This window comes from Amblyomma mixtum, chromosome 3 (genome assembly GCF_055824585.1).
Source record: "Amblyomma mixtum isolate Tamu chromosome 3, ASM5582458v1, whole genome shotgun sequence".
Taxonomy (NCBI): domain Eukaryota; kingdom Metazoa; phylum Arthropoda; class Arachnida; order Ixodida; family Ixodidae; genus Amblyomma; species Amblyomma mixtum.
This window is the reverse complement of record NC_143014.1, coordinates 71,789,642-71,797,528: the sequence shown is the minus strand read 5'-3', so window position 1 is coordinate 71,797,528 and position 7,887 is coordinate 71,789,642.

The following is a 7,887-nucleotide window of genomic DNA, read 5'->3' as shown; positions in this document are numbered from 1 at the left end:
AGTGAAATCGGGCGATAATTTAACGGGGATGAACGGTTACCTTTTTTGACCACTGGAATGATTTTGCCGATACGCCAGTCACGTGGTAAAGATCCTGATGATAGCGATTGCTGAAAAATTAGCGACAAGATCACACTGCTAATATCTTTAGTATTCTTCAGAACTTTTGAATTTATGGCGTCGATACCTGAGGACGAAGTATTGGTTAGAGAGTCAATAATTTTTGCAATGCCTTGAGGTTCAAATGATATGTTTTCCATGACTGGATGATCCAAAAATGGGATATCGGGAAGGTTATCGGCAGGTTCATTGGTGAACACAGAAGAAAACGCAGAGTTAAGGACACTCGCCACATGAGAATCATTAATCGGAAATCTGGAATTATCACAGAGCGTAATGACAGAAGGTTCATGAGGCATAATGGTTTTCCAAAATCGCTTGGGGTTATTTTGTAGCATTGATGGTAAAGTGTTGGAGAAGAAGGTACGTTTTGCTTGCGCTGTTTGCGTGTTGTAGTGTTTTTCGGCGCTGTAATACTTCGTCCATGCTAGGGGAGAGTTAGTGAGCTTAGCGTTTCGAAATAAGCGTTTTTTCTTGTTATTTAGTCGTTTTAACGATACGTTAAACCATGGCGAACCAGCCCGCTCGGTTATTTCTATGGTTGCTGTACGCACCTTGTGCTGTACGCGCTGAAAGCAAGCAATCTATGTAAATGACCGATAATGAGCTCATTCAACAGTTCTAGCAATACCACTGTTACAGGAAAGGTAAAAGAAAACGCCTCTGGATATTAGGCTTAAGACTTATTCTTGGCTAACAAATAAAATAAGCAAAGTTTCAAAGAGTCTACGACTTTTTTCAGATGGTATTATCACGCGCCGGATATCAGATATGCATTACATATCTGCCAGCAATTAAAATGATAATCTAGAGAACCTACATGACTCATTATACAGGTTGCATTTTAAGTTTTTGCATCCCACATTTTTACCGGCAGAGTGCATATTTTGCATGGGTGTACAGGGTGTTTCTCATAAGACTGTCAGCAATTTCTTAAAATATGCTTCTAAGTTAGAAGAGCGCCTTCTTCAGCATAACATTGTCAGCGACGTAGTGCATTAGAACACAGCTATGACCTGCAAACTAGCAGGCTATGAATGGTTAACTTTTTATCTATTGCTGTTAGGCTCTTTATTTTTTGACAGACTTTTAGCTCATCGTAAGTAATATCCATATAAGTTTTTAGGATTTCGAAAATGCCGTTCTCGTCACCGCTGCAGCGCAAGCAATTTTAGGGCCCCAAATAGTCGAAACCGAAACCGCGCTACCAGAAGAAGCGCTAGCCACGCCCACGAGCGCGCGTCAGAGATCGACGCGCCCGTCACATGCATCCTCTCCGCCCGTCGCTCCCAGTCAGGTGCTACGAAAGGAGCACGTGACAACGACGCCACTGTGCGACGGAAGTTCGTAGGCGTGGCTAGCGCCATTTTTGGCCACGCAGTTTCGCTTTCGCCCGTTCGCGGTCTCGAAATTCCTAGCACTGCGGCGGCGAGGAGACTGGCATTTATGAAATTCTAAAAACTGATATGGATATTACTTACGATGGGCTGCAAGCTTCACAATAATTGATCAGCCTAAGCATTATAGTTAGAAAGTTAACTCTCTGATATTAGTTAACCAGCTTTCTATAGCACGTATTAGCTGTATTCTGGTGCACTACATCGGTAACAATGCTATTCCGAAAAAAAAAACGCTCTTGTAAATCAGAAAGACAATTTTTAAAAATTGCTGACAGTCTTAGGTGAAACACCTTGCATCTGGTCTGAGAGGTAGTCGTAGATCCTTGAACAAAAAATGCTAATAAATAGTTTAGTGGCAGCCATGTCCAGGAATGATTTATTGCTTGCTGTCTTACGGCCCAGGGAAACTTGCTCGAGCGTCCGATTAGCCGCTGACCCTATCGCGCACGTGCGTCAATGCAAGGCGCCCTTTCGAGGCAACATAATCACCGTCTCGCGCTGAAACCGCACAGAAAAGAACGTCACACGATGACGCACCTAGCAGCCGCCAACATTTTAAAAACACCTGCGGAGAACATTAGGCAGCCTTTGTGACACATGCAGCGTCTTCTAAACACAACATGAAGGTCTCCAGCCTTGCAATATGCAATGCTGGAGACCGTCTAAGCTGCAATATTCAACTTAGTTGGATGTAACCGATAAGCAAATAATCGGCCTTGTATTAACTGTATACATTTTCTTCCAAGTTTTTTTATTGCCCGGCTGCAAAAAAAAAAAATGAGCTTGGCGGAAGATAACTAAACCAACCAATAATGTTCTCAATTTTGTTAATTTTTATTCGCCTTTCTGGCTTCAACGCAGCTTATGGAGAATAAGTATTGTATTTTTTATTTCTGTAATTCTGTATTTCTGCACAGCTCTTTCATAAAACTAGACTCATTAATATTTACAAGTTAAACCCTCTGCGGTGGCTCAGTGGTTATGGAGCCCGGCTGCTGATCCGAAAGACGCCGGTTCCATCCCGGCCGCGGTGGCCGAATTTCGATGGAGGCGAAATTCAAGAGGCCCGTGTACTGTGCGATGTCAGTGCACGTTAAAGAACCCCAGGTGGTCGAAATTTCCGGAGCCCTTCACTACGACGTCCCTCATAGCCTGGGTTGCTTCGGGACGTTAAACCCTAATAAACCAAACCAAACCAAACCAATATTTACAGGTTAATACATTTTTGTTTTTTTTTTCTTCAGCGCTGTTTTCTTCCACTCCTGCAACGCAAGCCAACTAAACAGCAGTCGGGAACCAGAGTGTGTTTCCTTACGACGCTCAGTCAGTGCGGGCTCACGCAGCCTCGTGCGCGAGAAAAAATAAAAAAAGTGCTAAACGAGGTGAGCCTTATCGTTTCACATCCTTGAAAGAGGCGTCAGCTGCTCGGAACGGCTCTTGAACGACGTTCACCCTCCCCAGTGACCTGACGCGGAGGCGCATTAGCGGCAATAAAGGAAGTGTAATCGCGATACTGCCGCGGATACGGCTCTGTATTGATCGTGGGCTGAATTCCAGGCCGCGATAACCGTGTTAGGCTGTGGCTTGATGCCTAGTGCAGAGCCTGTTAACGCGAGAATCTCTGAGATCTCGCCGCACAGCGAAAAAAAAAAAGGAAAAGAAAGTCTAATAAGAAAGAGACTAAGTGGCACAATCTAAACCGAAGGCATACACAATGCTGCCCGCCATAGTACCCCTACGATGATTCAGACATGATGGGAGCGTTTTATTTCCAACACGAACCCTACAGTCCCCAGAGGTTACAGTCACTATACTGCGATCCCTCCTTAGCATGAACGCCCACGGTCGCAAGATTACTTACTGCGCGCCAGGTATAAACTTTAATGAAGCGCGTCCCTTCATCTCACGGCCCTCTCAAGAGGCAGCGTTATGGCAGACCTCTCAACGAGTGCTCCCAACTCGATTTTGCTTGTCGCACTGACTGTGCTGTCACTGCCTTTTCTTTCGGAGCCCTTCATTGGCAAGCAATAAATGAGGGCACTATCATCCGACTAACAACTTACTTCCTCTGAAGCTACTATCTACTAAAGCGTGCTTGACAGTTCTCTGCAATCTGCGGAGAGAAAATTAGGCGCCAGGCGCTGCTATCAGACAGCAGACATATTTCATTTCGTATTTATTTATTTTTTCTACAAAAGAGTCCTCAGACGCAAATCTCTAATTTTGTTATCCAGAGCTAACGCCGTATAACTAAATTCCTCACGCGCTCCCCAACTTTAGGGAAATTAAAATTCAATCTCCCGCTTAGTACCTCCGTGGAAGTTCGTGGTCGCGAGCGCCGTGACGCCACCGCTTTGGCTCTGCGTCGGGGCGTGCGTCACTGCGTTGTAGTACTCTCTAGCCACGCTGCAAAAGCATACGAGCGTGGGGTGCAGTCGGATGTCCGTTCTGCCTCTCCCTCCATCGCCGTGTCACAATCTCGGCAGCCGCTATGCCGCCTGCCCACGTCTGACCCATCTCGTGCACGCGCACGCACTCCGCAGAGGCAAACAGAGATCGCGAGAGCACGCATCCTGCCTGTTTTTGGCCGTGGAAACGGGCCTTTGCGTTCAGCCCCGCAGGAAAGACACGGCTCCCACGTTTTGCTCTCACCGCGGTTTTTCGCGGTACAAAGTAAAGCCTGTGTCAAACTCTGCGCCCTGAGAAGATCGATGGAGCTCGGTAGACGCAGTACAGACCGTGCAGTATACACTCTAAACACGAACACGCCTATATGGGAGTAAGAAGGGTGTAGGTTATCCTCTAGAGCGCTCCTTTCTGTTCAGTGTGTACGGTCTGCTGTGCTTTGTCGGTAGCCATTACTGTTTGCAGCTATCGTTTTCTACCAAAGGCCTCAAAGTCTCAAGCACAGGCAGGCACGAGGTGTGAGTTCTTTATTTTTTTTTCCCAACGGGGGTGGGGGGCAAAGGGTCTTCTTACCTAGCTTCAAATACAACGCGACAAAGTAGACAAAGAGGGTTAAATGAAGCCGGTTAGAGTGTCCCATTCGATAACAAGGATTGCAGCTGGGCGTAGAAAGTCGACAGGTCGACGCCCCGTTTGTTTCTTATCGATGTTCGTCGTGAAAAAAAAGTCTATAACCTTTTCTTCGCGTAGAAGCGTTGCTTTTTTTTTTTTTTGCACGATCGAGACCTGGAAACATCCAGACTGCTTGCATTACCCTCTACACACGGTGACAGGCGATCGCTAGCAAATCAATAATCCTTAGTGTTACGTTAATCTGCAGACGCCGAGAAAAGTGCCCACAGCTCACCGATCCTGCTTCGTCGACTGGCCACAAACTCGCTAAATTAGCCTCTTCCTAAACTTCACTAATGGCGGCAATCTCGCAAAACCCACGTGCCGCAAGGCCTGGCGTTCCTCTGACCTTCTCCGCCGAGCCCAGACACTTCTGCGCAGTTCCTGTAGTGCGTGATGTTGCTATCGACCAGCAAGAGCAGCCCATTCCGTCCATCATTCATTGTGAACAAGGGACCCGTAGGGGTCCCGAAACGTCAAGTTTTTTAAAAACCATCTTTTGGCGAGTGTATGTTTTATTTTACCACTATGTATCGCTTATTTCTTCCAAAGAGGAAACCCCGACTGCCCCTCTTACACCGCTTGCCTCCTCGCGTGTACAATATCTGCGCTTGCCTTGCACTCGTCACCGCTTTTCCTCGCTCGGCATTTACAACTGCGCTCCCTTCTGCTTTTACTTCTCAGGACTACTATTCGCTGACGCCGTGATAAGTGACGTCATAATTTGCGACATGACATCGACACTGATCTGCTGCCGGGTTAGGCCTACATAGGCATCGCGTGGTCGTTGCACGATGTCCCCTGCGCTGTCTGAGGGACCTTTCGACTCCATGGTCAGTGACTGCAATAAGCCACCTTCATTCAAAGTGACGCCTATCTCCTCCTGGAAGAAAGAAGTAAACATGAAACTCATTCATTCATTCATTCATTCATTCATTCATTCATTCATTCATTCATTCATTCATTCATTCATTCATTCATTCATTCATTCATTCATTGACGACTCGTTTCTGTTGACTTTTCTTGTTCGTCAGAAAGGCCCTATTAATCGACAACATTCATTACACATTTAATTTGTTCGCGCACGCATTATGCAGTGCTGTCAGTCAACTAACTGCATTTCAAACGTAGCTTTTTAGCTGTCTGAGACAGCCAATCGCAGAAAAGGCAGTACTAGAATAAATAACGCGTTCATCGATTGGCGTTTGAAGCAGACAGTAGGAGCATCTGGTCTGACACGCTAGCACTGAGTAATCACCCCAGGGCAGACACAGGCCTGCTCTGTGTAGGCCGCGGAGTGTACACTAAGCAGTGATGTTCCATTCGGGAAATTCTCCCTTTGTCAGAAAATTTTAAGACTAAAATCTGGCAGAGAGAGAATCTTCATGGATACTCAGGAAGTTGTAAGAACCAAAACTTACTCATTTATTTTTTCCAAACTTCTGGACTTAATTGACCACGCAGATGGAGGGGAAACGGGCGAGAAGTAGAGATTTCTGGCTCTACTGAAGGAAATTTCCTCTTGCAGCATGGAATATCACCGACGCAAAGCAGCCTAAATCATCCAGTGCGTCCGGTTCTCGCATCGCCGCAGTACAGTTCCCCCATAGAAATGAGAAATAATGAAAATAATGAGCTCACGAACAACAGTCGAAGCTCTACAGAGGCCACCAACAGCAACAATGTAGAAGGTGTGCCACAAGGTATTTTTTTTTTTATCGGTGGAAATAAAGCACTTCGGAGCAAGCGATGGATGCGCATGCTTTATTTTTGCTCGTGACTTCTCGTTGTGAGGGGAATTGCTGAGGCTTGCCGCGTGAAACGCGTATCCAGCGGCTTTTCCTGCGGCTGCCTGACTGCTGAACCAGAGTTACTTTCCTGGCCCTTGATGGTTGTGGCATGAGCAGCTTCATACCCTATGAAAACACAGCGACACTCTTTGCTGGTGAGAGATGCCATGCACACGCCGAGATATTGTTGAATGCCATCCGAAGCTGCTGCCGTGTGTTGCGGTAAGAACGCGACGGGTTTCAGATGCAGATGTCATCCGCGTAATGCATGATCTATATACACCATGCGATAGGTTCTTTTTGAGATGATGGTTTGGTTTATGGGGTTTAATGTCCCAAAGCGACTAAGGCTATGAGAGACGCCGTGGTGGAGGGCTCCGGAAATTTCGACCACCTGGGGTTCTTTAACGTGCACTGACATCGCACAGTACACTCTTTTTGAGATGAATCTACGGACAGATATATTCGTTCGTGCGCGGTAAACGCACGCTCCCCTGTTTGCGAATTAGAGGTTTCTGGGCACTGTAACCTATAAAAGCCTTTCATGATCACCTGCAGTTATGAGGCTATGTGCAAAAATTTTTGCAGCATCACAAATGTTCAATAAGCCAGACAATGACGGGCTCGCGCTTGCGCACAAGCATCACTCGTTATTTTCTGCTAGTTTTCTAACGAGCCTCTTACAAGCAGGCACTATAGAAGCATCGTAAACTGTCTTCGAATCTGTCTTGCTCTTCCAAAGGGGCCGCCTTACTAGAGAATCGTAGTGGAAGCTAGTTGGACCGCTGGACTTGATCAGCACCCAGGAGGCAACGCGTATTCATCTCCAAGTGTGTAGTTCAAGCTAAGAAGCACTTCCTTCGCAGCAGTGACATGGTCCGCAGGCATGGGTCACGTTTCCACTGGCCGGCCTCTCCGCCTTTCCTGTACTTAAGTTTTTTAATGCATAAATGCATCTAACGGTTACATTTTCATCTCGCTTTATCCGCAGGTTTTTGTCCGTCCGTCCGTCCGTCCGTTCATACCATGACAAAATGAAACGCACGCGGTATAGTAGAGGTTTGGGATTCAAACCCACACCTTTTAGGTGCCAGTACGGCGAAGGCCGCCAACCGGAGAGGAATTTTCACGCCGGACCTGCCATAGGTTGTCAAGAAACGGGCTTCAAAGAAGCACCAGCTTGGAGCCAACATCCTCAGCGTCGTCACGGCGGCGGATTCAACAACGGAAGGGTCTTCCTTTGTCTGTGGGATAAAGGGGTTCGCCGACCATCAGCCTGGCAGCGAAAATAACTTTCCCACAGGCAAGGTGATGGATTCCGACCTCCCTCTTCCCTTGGGTGACTAACGACGGCGGCCATCCCCTCTCTTCTCCACGAAGCGCTGGGGCCTGAGGCTGATGACCTTGCTGCACAAGGTACTTCTAGTAAACGCTGGCACACGACCGATGCGACCAGGACATGCTAACTGTGGTGCTGCATCCACATCACCGACATATCG